Below are 16320 nucleotides of genomic sequence, written 5' to 3' on the forward strand. Positions count from 1 at the left end.
CTGAGTCCAATTCCAGAAGTAATAATTCAAAAACGACAAATGCATACAAATTAAAATCACTGAGATACCCCTTTTTTTTCCTGCTAGAATTACTCAATATGTGCTCGCAGCAACCATTTTTGTACATTAACACTAACTTACTCAAACTGTTCTCCTAACTTTAAAAGCCTTAGACTACTTGTTGTTCTAGGGTGGGTATAATTACTGATACTAATTATTTCAAGAAACTCATTAAATTGTTCTAACAATTTCATATTGTGCTTCAGTAGGCCTCATGGTTACCAAAGTGATGAGTTTATGATTCTTCTCTCTGAAATGTTTCATATTCTATAGATCATTTATTAAATCTTGAGTGTTAGCACTTAAAGCCTGAAATAAAAAAGGATTCGCTTGCAAGTGGGGCTTCTGTCGACTATAACATTCTCAGTGTCTGAGAGCTCCTTCTGCCCATATATAATCTTTCCAAGATCTCTAGATTTTTCTGTGTCATCCTTGTCTGACTTCACCTGAGAATGTGGTGCAGCCTCACTATGAACGTGGTGGTGCTCACTCCCTGAAGAGTAGCTTAGCCAAGTCATCGTTCCCTGGCTCCTTTGATTAGAGCTTGCCTTCCCTACTCCTCTAGCCATATTGGTGTGCCCAGGTTAGGGAAATTGTCTCAATCTGGGTTACATCTAAGGATAGGGTTAGCTAAAGCCCACATACAGCTTCTCCCCAACACCCATACTCCAACTTCCAGCAAAGCAAAGACATGAGGTGCTATGAAACATGCCTTTCAGCTTTCCTCTGGACAAGAGTTAGAACAAAGGACTTTAACTTCAAGGCCTTTAGTTGTGAAACAATGTAACCAGGTTCAAACACATATATTCTTTAAGACTGAATGTTTACTTCTAATAGTAAAGGCTATAAGAAAACTAGCATAATGTCAGACTCAAGGGATGCCATGCTTTATTTACAGATGAAATTTCATATCCTTACATCCCAAAGGTTCATTTCAGTGTATTCTGAGTCCCAGATTCTTCAAAATACACGCGCGCACACACACACACACACACACACACACACACACACACACACACACATGCATTTCTTCCTTCTTGTATTTTGTCATGTAGTCATTTCAAAGAAGTAGAAGTTACCTAAGTTGGTTTTTTCCCCCTACCTTTTTTTATGGTAAACTGTCATTAATAATTTTTTTTGGTAGTCAATCAGTAGACATTTATTAAATACATATATACATACATATTATATATAGAGAGAAAGAGACAGAGACAGAGACAGAGAGACAGAGAGAGAGGATAAATTAGTGGTAGGTTCAGTTTTCAGTTTTAAGTCTTTTCAGCTGTCTCTTGTGTTTGATCCTGGATCTTCAACAACCACTTATTACGTACCTGCTCTGTGCAAAGTTCTATGCTAAATAATGAGGTAAAGGCAAAAATTAAACAAGACACAAATGCCAACAGAATCCCATTCAACTTCAGCTCACCTAGCAAAGGCATACAACATATATATGTGTGTATATATATATATATGTGTGTGTGTGTGTGTGTGTGTGTGTATATATATATATATGTAATTAAAGATTAAATAGAGGTACAAATTGAGTGCTAGTTGAAGGCCCAGGGACGAAAAAAAAAATCATTAATCATTCAAGGGATTGGATAAGGCTACCCAGAGAATGCAGCACCATCCTGGATCTCAAAGAATATTTGGCATTCCAGCAGGTAGGGAGGAGAGGCAGAGATGGCATTCTGGAGATAGAGAATGAACAGAGAGCTAGGATAGTGTAGAATGGTGTGTGAAACAGACAACAGGTAACCGAGTTCAGCAAGACCATAGAATGCATAGCAGGGAGTAGTCGTATGAGATAAGGCTGGCTGGTGTCAGAGTATAGAGTGCACTGAATGCCAAACTAAGCAGCATGAACCTGACTAGCTAGGCAAGAGGAAGCTGCTGAAGGTTTTGGGGTAGAGAAGTCACATGATCAGATCTGTGTATAGACTGATCTGGCAGGGGTGTGGACAGTTTGGACTGGAAGAAATGGAGATGAATAAACCAGTCCTCATCTTCCCAAGTGGTTTATACATGATCAAAATCATTCTCTCAGGAATTTGCTCTATGCAGCAAAATAGACAATGTGGAAAATCTCCATGATTGAGGCCACTTTTATCCCACTATATGTCAAGGAAAAGAATCAACTTAGAATATGAACATAAGGCAAAAACATGCCTCTTGTACCAAAGGGGAAATACATGTAATCAACAAGGCAGTGCTTGTATGACAAAGAGCTTATAATGCAATTGGAGGAAAAAAGGACCAACTTGTAAAGCTCTACTAGACAACAAAAGAAAAGTTTAACTGCTAAATGTACGGGTAACACAAGAACAGTCATAAGACATTGTGGTAGGATCCAATGAGAGGTCAACAGCAGTTCAGAGGAGGAAGGAAAGAAGTCACTATAAGGTCAGAGAAAGTCAAGGAAGAAAAGATTAGAAATGTATTTAGAAGTCTTTAGAAATCGATACCAAAAGATGAAAATCTGCCATTGCAAAATGAAAATTCTATCTCATTCCTAAAAGTGGTTAGACTTTAAAAAGGTAAAGATTGTTTTCATTTGAAGCTTTCAGTTTTAACCTTTATCTGGAGAGTGTCCATTTATATCATGCATAGACTTTTTTGTAGACTGGTTGACTGCTACCCGAGCTGACCTGAGTAATCCAGAGGAAGACTGTAATTCTTTACTTCTTTCTGGTTGTGGAAACTTCAATTCGGCTCAATAAACATTTATTCAGAATTCACGTGCAAGAAGCAAGGGATACAGGAACTTACGTGCTAACATTTACTGGGATATACAATACACATAACTCTGTGTAAATCACCTAACTCCTTTGAGCCTCAGTTTCCTCATCTATAAAATGAGGAGATTGGTTTTCATGGCTTCCAACATCCCTTTTAACTCAAAATCTATAATCCTATCACAAAGAAAGGCAAGATAACAGAGGAGGCTGGAAGCAGGAAGAGGAAAACACTAACAACTAGTGGAGACAAGGAGAGAACTGGACAAAGCTTGGAGCAGGAGGTTGTACCTGAGTTGAATTTTGAAGTAAAAAATAATTCTAAAGGCACAGTTGAGGATAAACAATATTCTGGATATAATAATGGTGTTAAAATGATGAACTGGTTAGCAGGTGAATGGATGCTAGTCACTCTTACCTACCTTTTTCTGGGGTTGACTGTATTTGTGAGGTGCCTTTCTTTTCAACCACTCCATCAGCCCTTGCCTTCTAGAGAGTGACTTTCACACCAAGCCCTTGAAAGATGGCAGGTTCCCACCTCAATGCCAGGCCAGTTTGTTAGCTATCTATAGGGATATTTAACTCATTTGACTAAAGAAATCTTGGTTAAATTTTTTTTCTATTATTATAAATATAAATTAACAGCTATTTCTTTGACTCTGAGCCCCCAGCCAGAGATCATGCTTTGGCAAAATACTACAATTTTCAATCCAGCTCCCTCTCTTTACTGTGCTTCACTGAAGTCCAACAATAACACAAATAATTTAGCAATGTAGATAGTTAACAGCTCTGTCACTTGGCTCTTAAGAGACAAAGTAAATATTTAAGCACAAAATGGTTGACTTTGGTGGCAAATAAAGGTGAGGGTAGGGGATGGGAAAAGCATCAGACTCAGAGGCATGGACTTGCCTTCTTGGAAGACAAACTTAAAGGGAAAAGGGAAGAAAATTTTAAAAATCACTAAGTTCCATTTGTATCTGTAACAAACTTTAGCAACAATAGATCCTTCCCTAAAACCTCATGCACAATTTACCCACACATCCTAGGTTCCATATTCCAGCATTGAGTGAGATCATGACTGAAATCCATGTTGTTTTCACATCCTCTTGCTTCTGCATGATTCTACTTCTCCTCTTTCCATAAATCCAAAGGGTGAGGCAGAACAAGCTTATCAAAGTCAGGACCTCCACTGGAACCAAGGACATGGCAAAACTCCCTGGGGAGAGATATCAAGGTGGATACTGGGAGATGTCAAGCTAAAATCAATCCATCTTTATCATCTTGATCTCCTTGGAGACACCTGGAAGAAGAATGACCAGTATGCAAGGGATACAAATCAAAGCCATTTACAGGAAGCCTCTTCTTCTGTCTTACTCTATATCTCAAAATCCTTTGACATCATCCCCCATTCTCTCCTCCTTTACTATAGTCTTGATGAAGAGATGGCCCTGTTCCTTTACATAACCAATCCCTCCATACTTGTATCCTCAATCCCATCCTCTCCATTTTCTCCAGCAGTTCACCTCAGCAATCATCCCTTCTGCTTCTCTAAGCTTCAATCTTTCCTTATTCACTGGCCCAACAGAATAGACACCTTTAGGGCAAAGAATACTTCATTTTTGTCTCTCTCCAGCACCTAACATAATGAGTGCTTGTTGAATGACTGATTTGGCTGGTAATAGATCCTTGGAAACCTTGGAGACAGAAGTAGAGTGACAGAGTTGAATGATAGAACGCAAAGCACTGAGAAGTGACTGGAAGGTGAGGACATAGAGGAATTAAAATTAGATAACTTTTTCTAGGAATCTGGCTATAAAAGAGAGAAGAGATATATGATGGCTAATGGTCACAGAAGGGGTCAGGTGAAACTGTTCTTTTGTTTTCTGTTTTGTTTTTAAAATGGGGGAGATTTGAACATGTTTGTAGGCAGTAGGGAAAGAGTCAATATATAAGAACAGATTGAAGATGAGAGAAAGAAAGGGAAGAATGATCAAGGGTATAAGCTCCTGGATAAAGTATGACGGTAGAGGCTTAACCTCTGACTTTTTCTAGTCACTTTAATAAAATACCAACTAAAATTTCTATCCAATGAAATTCTGCTAGAACTTCAAGTACAATTCTGAAATTTAAATTCAGTAAATAGGGAGACTCCAACCATACTAAGAAATCATATGCAAAGATATAATTTTCACTTTTATTTTTCCAGCTGTTATCCTGTTAATTGATACAACCTATTTATTCATAAATAAATGTATTCATAGCAAAAATATGGATCATCAAATCTGATGTAACCTTCCGTTTAAACATTTAAAATTCTCCAACCAGTGATTTTTTCCCATGTAATTATTATTTACAGGCTGGGGAAAAAAATCCCCATCATTATTGATGCTACTCTGCTGTGTATATAAAAGCATGATTCTCGATTTGGCAGTGGATATCTTGCTTTGTGTCAACATTGATTGATAATACATGGTATCTTTCAACATATTGAGTTGACATTTCTACATAATGCTAACTATAATGTCAAGGAAAATCTTATAGAATGAATAGAATTTAATAAATATATTATTTTCTTGGTCAGAATTTATGTGCTCTGTATCACGCAGAAATAGAGCTTAAAGAAGTTAAATTAACATAGAAGAAAAATATTCTTTTCATCTATACTAGTCTACTTGCTACAAAATATGGGGTGCCATATGACTAGTCTCAAGTTTACTCCCTGTAGCATACCTATATATACAAAGGAACCTTTGAATGCAGCTGTTTATAAAATGGGGATATCTGCATTTTTAGTTTCACAAGGTAGGGATGAAGACCCCAGGAAATACCACAGGCTATGCAAGTGATTTACAGAAGATTTGTGCCACATGAGGATAAAGACTCAGAAATACTCTCCTTCAGGGCAATCAAAAGCTCACAAATATGCCTTAACATGCCTGTGAAGGAACACACTTAAGGTTGCTAGTCTTAAGTAGATTCTGTCACTATAAAAATTCTTAACTACTTGTATATGTCAATATGGAACATTAGTATAATTCTCAGCACCTCTTTGGTGTCTGCATCTGAAGGAGCCAAAGAAAATATACTCAACTAGGCATAAATAACAGAACTTAGCATCACATTAGTTATATGGGGAAACATCCAATGCGGTAGTTTGATATTTTTTTCATTGTTGTGAATCATAACAACATTATTAACATATCAACAACTTGATGAAGTGGGGAAATAAATTCTATGTACTCTGTGTGTGTGTGTGTGTTGTGTGTGTGTGTGTGTGCACCACACTACATGCGAGTGCCTAAGAATAGATGGATGTGGCCAGAGCACAGGAGGTAAGAAAGAGAATTTCTTAGGGACTTCAAGCCATGAGAACCATGCATCCACAAGTAGGAGGAAGAGTCTTTAGGCACAGATTGCTGAAATGCAGGTCATTGTTTTTTATATTAAACAACAGATTGTCTCTCAATGCTGCTAAGTTCATTTCAATTACAAAACCAAAGTGCCAGTCATTCTTTCCGAGGTAGTAAGTATTGTGTTTCCATACACAAAATAAGAATGCCTGTATGTACCCAGTAGATGTCCAAGGGCACTTAGGACAGAATTGCTGAGATAACAGAATGTCTTGCACTGAAGGAAGCCCTTTTTGTTCCTATGTGCCGATACTGACAGGGAGTCTTAGGGCTCTTGGGAAAGCAGGAATCAGTGTTTTTTGGTGACCAGGCAGAAGACAGAACATCTGAGTGCCAACCCGACCACATATCACCTCCCTTTTGACATTGCTATCTTGCTATCCCCTCTTTCACTTTGGGAGAACCAGCTCCTCTCCAGCACGTTAATTTCTGAACTGCTGATTGGCTTCAAAACTCTACAGATTGCCCTCCGGTGTAAACTATAGGAGTTAAAGATGTCTACACACTTTGATGGTCTCTTTCATCCTTTAGGAATCTTGGAACCTCTGCTGTGAGAGACTCCTCTCTAGGAGATGAACAAGAAGTAGCAGTCCTATAGACTCCACATTATCAAAGCCCTTGACAGGCATTAACTGACTGACCTTCCCCTCAGGCAGGCAAGTGATGCTATTCTATTCCTCTGTCACAGTTGAGGATACTGTTGCTGAGAGATGGAATGAATGGCTGACCCAAGGCCACAGAGGGCAGAAATATTTAAAGTTCCAATTCACATTCATGAACAACTGGTATCCATCGTCATGGGGAGAAAGACCAATACTCTGGACCTGACTGACCACTGAGAGAAGCAGATTTATAAGACCTCTGAGGAATAAGATCTGGAGCTTTAGTTAAGATGAATCTTTGCCTTTGCATGGAAAAAGTCTGCCTTTTATCAAAATACAAATCTTAGCATGATGAGGTGCAAAATTACAAAACAAAAAACTTCAGTAGGGCAAAAAGCTCTTACTGCCTCCTTAATTGTAATGCAAGATCTGCCTCTGAAGCAGTTTTCAACCTGAAGCAAAGTACCTTGTGCCTGTTCCAGACAGAGATGAAAGCCAATCTCTAAGTGCAGGAAAGAGCCAATCAGATTCTCCTAAGGGTGGGAGATAAAGCAAGAAAGAAGGAGGAACACCTTCCCTCAAGGGGAAGGGAACAGGGTTAGGAGCGGTTACTTCCTGCCTTTCCAAAACCAAGTGGAAGCTCCTCTGTGCTGACTTAAGGGGGTCCTGGGCTTGGCAGAGGGGACAAAAACTAGGATTAACATATCAAAAGCAAGTAAAAGGAGGGGGAAAGAACTAGGACGGTGATAACTAGAGGAGCCTTCTGGTGGGTTCTTACTAATCAGTCAATACTCTGCACTAAACCATTTTATACCCCCTTTTTCCTCTCCTCCACTGCCACCAATGCTCTTCATTCCTGAGGACAATTACATTCTGCCTAGAAGAGCAAACAAGCCCCTAATTTGACTATAGGATTAAAAAGGAAGGAAATTCTTAGCAGTTTACTAGGAGGGCTCTTTCTTTAAGAATTATTAATGATGCATGGACAGGGTTGCAGGAAACCAAACAGCTAAATCTCTAAAGACTTAGATTTCATATTCAACAAACTGAATGTCAAACTTCCAACAGCTGATTAAATCATTTCTGAGGTGTAATGCCACCAAAGAAAGCAGAATTTCCTAAAATTGACATTTGCAGGAACAAGTGACTGACAGGTGATATCTAAGTTGGGTTGGGTTGCCTTTACCCAGGTCTCACTTATTTCTCACTCCTCTCTAGTCCTGCCTGTGTCTATGACTTCCCTTGCTACTAGCACTAGTTCACCTAGTCTCACAGACATGCCATCTATTTTTCTCTAAAGCAATAGATGTGGAAGAGCCTCTGATGAAGCATCCCATTTCTTTAGGCAGAGTCTGTCAACTATTTCAGGCACTGAGAATTTAGCTTCCCAAGTAAGAGAGTAACTTCTTCATGGGTCTTTCATGTTAATGGTTCAAAAGGCTTCATTCCAAGTAACTTTTTTTCTAAGATTTTGTCAGTTGTACTATTACATCTCACACACACACACACACACACATGAATCTCTAGCCTTATTTCTCACTACTCCCTTAAGTTCGAACCAAAATAAAGCCAAGCCTGCTCCCTGAAGAAGCCCCCCTATAGTTTTCTACCTCTGAACCTTTGGCCCCTACCTCATCCCAAATCCCTTTTTCCATCTCCCTCTACTAAAATCTTATTCATCATTCAAGGCCCAGGTCAAATGTCATCTCATTCATGACAAGTTCCCTGAATCCCCCAGTTACAAAGGATCTCTGTTTTTCTTGTGAATGCCCATAATACTACGAACCTTTCTTAGGACCCTGAAAACACAATTCCTCATGTGGTAGTTAATTGAGTATAGTACAACCCTGCCCCCATGGGGGATATGTGATGGAACCCCTCCCCCAATTGTTCAACAGGTACAGTTACCTGCCAGTGGTTCACCTCTGACCACTTCCTGTCAGGAGTGATGACTCTTTTAATTGGCTGCTAAGCTGAACTCCCTAGAGTTAGGAAATCTCAAGCTTTTCTTCCTGCTGGCTTTGATATGTTAAGGACTATTCTCTGAGCTTTGGAGTGTCAGTGCAGGGATGCTTTTCCTCACATAGTCATGAGCCTCCTAGGAAAAATCTGTATCTTGGATGGGGTTGCTTTCTGTTTGTCTTATTTCCTTTGGTAGAGGGCCTTCTGAGATCTTGAAAGGCAGCTGGTGTCTGCAGGGTAGTGGGGCTTCAGCTACCAGGGTACTTGCATCAGAAACGCCAGCAGAGGCTAACCAGCTGGGAGGGAGATAGTTTCCTACAGAGAAAGTGATCACGACAGGAAGCAAGAGCCTCCTCTGCGTTACTGGGATATCCTCAGTAGAGGTGAAATGCAAAATAGTTACTGAGTAGCCCTGCTGCAGATGTATCAATAAGGCTTGAATATTAGCTTTACAACTGATTGTAATCATAGTATTATTCTTTGTGGCTTAATTTTTTTTTTCTTGTGTGGGAATAAAACTTCCTGTTCTGTACATGATTCATGTTAGCATCTAGGTTCTTTTTCACTTCTTTTCTCTGTCCTGAGGAGGACTCCTTAGATTAGTGTCAAAAATAGAATTGTTCCTCAGGAATGTGAGGTGAGGTGGAACTGAAGCCCTGAGAGCTTAGCTCCCCTATTGAGGATACAGGCAGATCCAAAGCGATGAACCCAGAGCAAGCCACTAGGACAGGTAAGGGACAGGGATTGTCAAAAGTCACCAGCCCCTGTGGCCTCAGCCTAGCAGTGTCTGGCTAGCTGCTCTACTGGATGTATCAATCTTATCTCCCATATTAGACTAAAAGGTCATCCTGGGCAAAGGGCCATATATTACGTATAGTAGGTTTTTAAAAAATATTTGTTGAATGAATGCATCTTTGCCTTAAAGAAGCACACACATTCAACACAAAGAAAGCACTACAAAATATTTCAACACAAGCTTCCATTTGCTGCTAATATTTCTATTTGCATTAAGGAGGTGAAACATCTGTTAATTGATGGCAAGATGGAATTGAGACCTTATAGTCAAGCAAAAGAGGGGAATGGGTGAACTTTTGAGGTCTTGCAGGGGAATATAATCAATTGATCATCCACCATTTGTTAAATGCCTGTTATATACCCAAGATACAGAGACAAAATGAAATAATCTTGCCTTCAAAGAGCTTATATCCCTTTAGTGGAGATAACAGGGTCCTATATATATATATATATATATATATATATATATATATATATATATATATATATATATATATATATATATACATATACAGAAGTATTTGCAAAATATATACAAGGTAATTTAGGGGTGGAGGTATAATGTTGTAGAAACAGAAATGAGATTCGGTAACTGATTAGAAACATGAGGTGCAGAAGAGGGAGGAGTTGAAGAAGACCCCAAGGTTATGAACCAAGGTTAACAGAAGTATCATGGTGCCCTCCCTAGTTATAACAAAGTTCTGAAGAGGGGTGGGTTTGGGGGGAAAATAGTGAGTTTTGTTTTGCACACTTTGAGTCCGAGATACCTACATCCAGTTTTAAATGTCCATTAGGTAGTGATTCAGGACTGGAGCTCAGGAGATACTGTCTCCTACATTCTGTTGAGTTCCTTCCAGATTTACTTCTCTGCATATTTCAAATTCTACCCAACTGCTGACATCTCAGGATAACTACCTTCACATATCTTCAAGGTGACCTTGCTAGCCACCCAATTCTTCACATTTCCCTTAAAGCTCTCATCCTTGATCATCTTTTCTTCCTCACATCACCTTTTTAAACATGGAATTTAGTGTTGTATTTGATTCTTTTCTCTTAATGGAGTAAGTGAGATGGCACAGTGGATAGAGCATCAGATCTGAAGTCAGGAAGATCTGAGTTCTAATCTCACCTATACTTACTAGCTGTGTGATCCAGGGCAAGTCACTTAACTCCTATTTGCCATTATCTGTTTCTTTACCTGTAAAATGAGGATAATAATGGCACTTACCTCCAAGAGTTGTTGTGAAGCTCAAATGATATAGTAATTATAAAGTGCTTAGTACTATGCCTGGCATATATTACGTGCTATATAAATGTGAGCTATCATTATTATTATTATTAATGTTCTCTCACATTTAGAATATATTTAGAAATTTATCATTTAGAAATAATAAGAGAACATAACCCAATATTAGATTAAGTCCAGTTCAAGTATTTTTTTCCTAGGTGTTTCCTAAGTGCCTTATATTCTGTGTCGTACTCTGTGGGGATTACAGAAGCATAATACACAAGCCCTGGTTAAAAGGAATTTACAATCAATTTGGAAAGATAAAACAAACATACATGAAACAGCTAATAACAAGAGGAAGGGTATGATTAACTACCAACATGAATAGGATAGATTATAAATGCTCATGAATCACAGTAAGATTTCAGTTAATTTAACACAGACACATACCATACCTAGTGAGCATTTTCAAGAATGAAAAATGAACATAACAGTAACCACCTCCTAGTGATTTCCATCCTGTGGGTGGGATCAAAACAGCCTCTCTCATATGGAGTCCTTATATTATTAATTACCTTGTGGTGACTTAATTATTGCTAATCCTTCTTTCAGCCTGCTACCAGTAATATGGTCTGTTTTATGTCCTACTTAATGAACCATTTTTATGGAAGTTGGAGAATTTGTATCTCTAATTCATGCTTGTGATTAACTTTTCTTTTCTTCCTGCAGAATATATAACTGATGCTTTTTTTTTACTTTAAAAAAGATACAAAACACATAGCATGTGCATTTCCCAAGACTGTCTGCCCCATAATCCTCATGGCCTTTCCTTATTTCAAGATGATCATAGACACACATTTGATTTTCACATGCAAAGATTGTGTCAACAACAACAATTTTTAGAAAGATCAGACTGTTGAATCTGGGACTAGAATGCATTTCTCCTTATTTTCAGTTCCTGGCTATTTCAACTGAAACATGCTGCTTCCTTTAACACAAAATTAGCATCCCAGGATACTTAAAATGTTTCATGACAAATACTCAAAATTCAAGCCCCAAATGAAAGAGAATAAAAAATTCAATACATGAGTCTCATCTTATACCCTGTCAGCCAAGCCTAAAATCTGGTGGATAAGCCTATAAATTCCAGAATGAAACTTGAAATCTGAGAGTTTGGTCCCTGATCATCCAAACCCAAGAATGGTATACGAATAATAAAAATGATGGTAATTAACTTTTATGTAATACTGTAGGCTTTCAAAGTGCCTTCCTCAAACAAGAAAAATCTTGTGGGTATTGTAGGTATTAGAATCCATTCTTTGAAACTGACAAAACTGGGACTCAGAACAATTCAATCCCTTACTCATGGCTATACTGTAAGTATTGAAGCTAAGATTTCCACATATTTCATCATTCATCTATTCATTCAATCATGCATTCAAATATTTATTAAGCTCCTACTGTGTACATGCCACTGGACTAAATGCTAGAAGAAACAGTTTATTAGATAAAATATTGCATTTGCTCTCATAGGACTTACAAGACAAAAATGCAAATAATTGTATATATAATATTATATAACAAGTGTATTTGAGAAGTGCAAAATAAAATGCTAAATGAGGTTACAGAGGTATCAAAGAAGTTACAAAGAGTAAGTGGCATTTGAGTTGGGCTTTAAAATATTTGTTTAAAGCAGGGATGGGGAACCTGCGGCCACCTGTGGCCTTCTAGGTCCTTGGGTGTAGCTCTTTGACTGAGTCCAAGTTTTACAGAACAAATCCTTCTATTAAAGGGATTTGTTCTGTGAAGTTTGGATTCAGTCAAAGGGCTGCACTTGAGGATCTAGAGAGCCACATGTGGCCTTAAGGCCGCAGACTTCCCACCCCTGGTTTAAAGACATTGACAGATTATAACAATTTCCTATAGAAATTTAAGCCATGTAAAGCAATCATAACAATGAGGATACCACAAGAGCTTATAAACCACCTCCATTAGCAAATGCTCTATCTTTTCACTAAGCAGATAGCTATGGTAGCCAAGGGAAATATCAATTTAAACTCATTTGCAAAACATTACAGAGGAGAATGGTGGAAGATTGTGAGTTGTATCACTTTGCAAAAAAGCAAAGAGCAGGGGAAGGGAAAATGAATCTGCAGAAAACTTCACATAAGACCTAACTAAGCCAAAGTATCCCAAAAGTGTTTATAGATGAAGCTAGAATGGTAACAAGTAGACACCCCAAAAACCCTCCTCAAAAGCAAAAAAATAAAGATATAACAGATGCTTTAGTATTATCAGAGGGGCCTATTTTCAATGTTAATGACAAGAGAATGACCATATGCATGTATTCCAGAGCTTTGTCCCAAGCACTCTTCTCTTCCTTCTACACCTCCTTTTTTGGTATTCTTATCAGATACTATAAATTCAACTATCATCTCTATGTAGAAGACTCTAGATCTATATATCCAGCCTAGTTCTCTCCTGAGCGCTAATCATTAATTAGCCTACTGGACATTTCCAATTGAGTGTCCCATAAGTATCTCAAACTCAGTATGTCCAAAATGGAACTCATTATCTATCCTCCACAAATATTCCTCTTCTTAATTTCCATATTATCATCAAGGATACAGCCATCGTGGTCACCTACATTTGTAAACTGAGATGAATCCTCCTGACTCCAGGCCCAGAACCCTATCCACTGTGCCACATAGCTGCCTGGTCACCTCATTCAGATCTTCATTATTTCTTTCCTGGAATTTTTCAATAGTTTCCTAATTGATCACCCTGATTTTACTTTCTTCTCTCTACAATCCATTTTCCACACAGCTGCCAAACTTATATTCCTTAAGTACAGATGTGACCATGTCACTTTCCTGTTAAAGAAGCTCTAATGGCTCCCTATTCCCTCTAGGATGAAATACAAACTTTTCTGTTAGGTATTTAAATTTTTTTTCACAACCTAGCACCAATCTATCTTCCAGGCTTATTATACATTACTCTCCTTTATATACTCTATATTTTAGCTAAGCTGGACTACTTACTGTTCTCCATACATGACATTTTATCTCCCATCTATGTACCTTTGCATAGAATGTTCCCCATACCTAGAAAGCATTATCTCCTCACCTGTACCTTGGAAAGTCCCTAGTTTCCAAAAAACAACCACAACAATACAAAGATAAAAAACAAACACAGCTCTGCTGCCACCTTCTTCCCGAGCAGCTAAAAGTAAATAACAAGAGTAAATAATGAAATTGAGTGAAAATTTTGTTTTAAAAGAACAAGATCACATAATTATGTGTGCCAAATATGAAAAAACTGGGTTCAGAATTTTCTAATTTTTCAATTGTTATTTTAATTTCTTAAATATAACAACAACAATTTGTTAACTTACATCACAAAGCAATTATAGGTAACAAACTGAAGTTCCTTCCCTTTCTAGGACTTGAATCTGAGGTGAAGAATGAAATAGATGAACACTAGAAGTTAAATGATGATGGAATCAATGACAATTTTTAAGGGACTTTTTAGCCTACATAATTACGTCGACAAATATCAAATTCATAACCAAAAGGGCTCATTCTACAAGTCAGATCCTCATAGATTCTTTTAGATTTTCCCTTCAGCCTGTTGCTGGCAGGTTTAGATAAGGACAAGAGAAGCAAGGGGTATGGAAAAATATAAATTCTCTTGTCTAGAGGTTCCTAATTTAATGTTCTTGTTAGAGCTCTAAGGTTTGAAGTAGCTCTCACTACCTGACCTGGTTATTGGCAAAGCAAACTTGAATTGTATTAAGATCTATTTTGTAATAGTGTTTAACAGAAAAGGGGATCTCTGCAAATGACCTGAACTGGAGAAGCAAAACAGCTAGAAGAAGCTGCTCTGAAACCCCACCCACTCCAGCATGCCTAAGAGGAGAGATCTCCAGAGGACCAGAGGACTGCTTCAGGAGTTGTTTCAGAAACCAGACAGCTATCTATATGAGATGAGATATCTGAGCCCTAAGATATAATAACATATAAGATATAATGGACTGATGAAATGGACAGTGGGAATGAGTTACTGAGAAAGAGGCTGTGCTGTTATTCTCTGTAAGGCCTGCTTGCTAAAGGGATTGCCCCCAACGGCCCCTGTCAATGCATCAATCAATCTTTCTCCTTCTTCCCTTCACATTATTTCCCATCATAAACCCTCTAGTTAAAAAACTCTTGATAAAAGCATTTGTCACATTAGTTTGTGATTCACTGAGGCAACTATGTCTCTCAAGTGAATCAAAAAGGGGAATAAGAGAAATTAATATTACACTATTATGTTAATGTATTATTAATTTGTGATCCACCCTTTTCCTTCTATTTTCTGTAAAGGCCCAACTCCTGTTAAGGTCAGTCAGTCTACAAAGGGCATGGCTGATTGATGAGATTGCTTTTAGCCCTCAAGGCACATAATCCTATAAGTCTACATAATGTCCTCCTCCATCACTCCATATTGGCATGGAGTTAACCTTGGATTTAAAAGGGTTATACCATTAGTGTGCAAGTTCTGACATGTTCTACAATGCTAGAAAGGTTTTTATTATGGTCCTATAAATAGATAATATTTAATTTTCAAAGGATTACACTAGCTAAGTACGGAGAGGTTAATCATCAGTAGTCTGGCTACTTATTGATGAATTCTTTACTATAGTGACCCATGCAATAAAGAAAAATATAAAATGGCCCTCTGACCTATGCATCCCCCTTTTGCTTCTGTAGTTACAATGACAGAGATTTAGGAAAGAGGACTAAGAATCACACAGTTAACATACCATTTATAAACCTTAATTTGATGCTCTAAATGGAAAATTCCTGTCCAGTTAATCCTGAAACTCTTGCTGTAAATGAAACCAGAAGGCAGAAGGAAGTTAACACTAAATGGAAGGTTGACTCACAGGTTCTCTTTAGAAAGCAAATAAATGAGTTGGTCAAGTTGGTTTTATCACGTGTCCAAAGGCAAAAATAAACAAAATAAACAACATTTCACAGGGCATTTGGTCATCTCATATAGCAGTGCACATGATAGCCATGTTGTAGTATATTGATTTGGGAAGCTAGGTGGTGCAGTGGATAGAGTGCCAGACTTGGAGTCAGGAAGACTCATCTTCCTGAGTTCAAATCTGGCCTCAGACACTTACTAGCTGTGTGACCCTGGGCAAGTCACTTAAGCCTGTTTGCCTCAGTTTCCTCATCTGTAAAATAACCTGGAGAAAGAAATGGCATACCACTCCAGGGTTATTGCCAAGAAAATCCCAAATGGGATCACAAAGTTGGACATGATTGAAAAACAACAAAGGTATTTTTTTAACACAATATTACTGTGTCACAAGAAACAACAAACACAACAAATTCAGAAAAACTTGGGAACACTTGTATGAACTGATGTGAAACAAAGTGAACAGAACTATGTATATAGTTATATATATATATATATATATATATATATATATATATATCCTATATATACATGAAGATAATATACACAATAATTATAAT

General features: G+C 37.9%; 1 long non-coding RNA gene across 3 annotated transcripts in view; it reads right to left on the reverse strand.

Annotated features, from left to right (window-relative positions):
* LOC144455913 (uncharacterized) overlaps positions 1-16320 on the reverse strand; it is a 390611-nt gene that overhangs the window by 128403 nt on the left and 245888 nt on the right. The gene's annotated exons all lie outside the window — the stretch shown is intronic.

This window comes from Phascolarctos cinereus, unplaced genomic scaffold (genome assembly GCF_003287225.1).
Source record: "Phascolarctos cinereus isolate Bilbo 61053 unplaced genomic scaffold, phaCin_HiC Scaffold_2;HRSCAF=192, whole genome shotgun sequence".
Taxonomy (NCBI): domain Eukaryota; kingdom Metazoa; phylum Chordata; class Mammalia; order Diprotodontia; family Phascolarctidae; genus Phascolarctos; species Phascolarctos cinereus.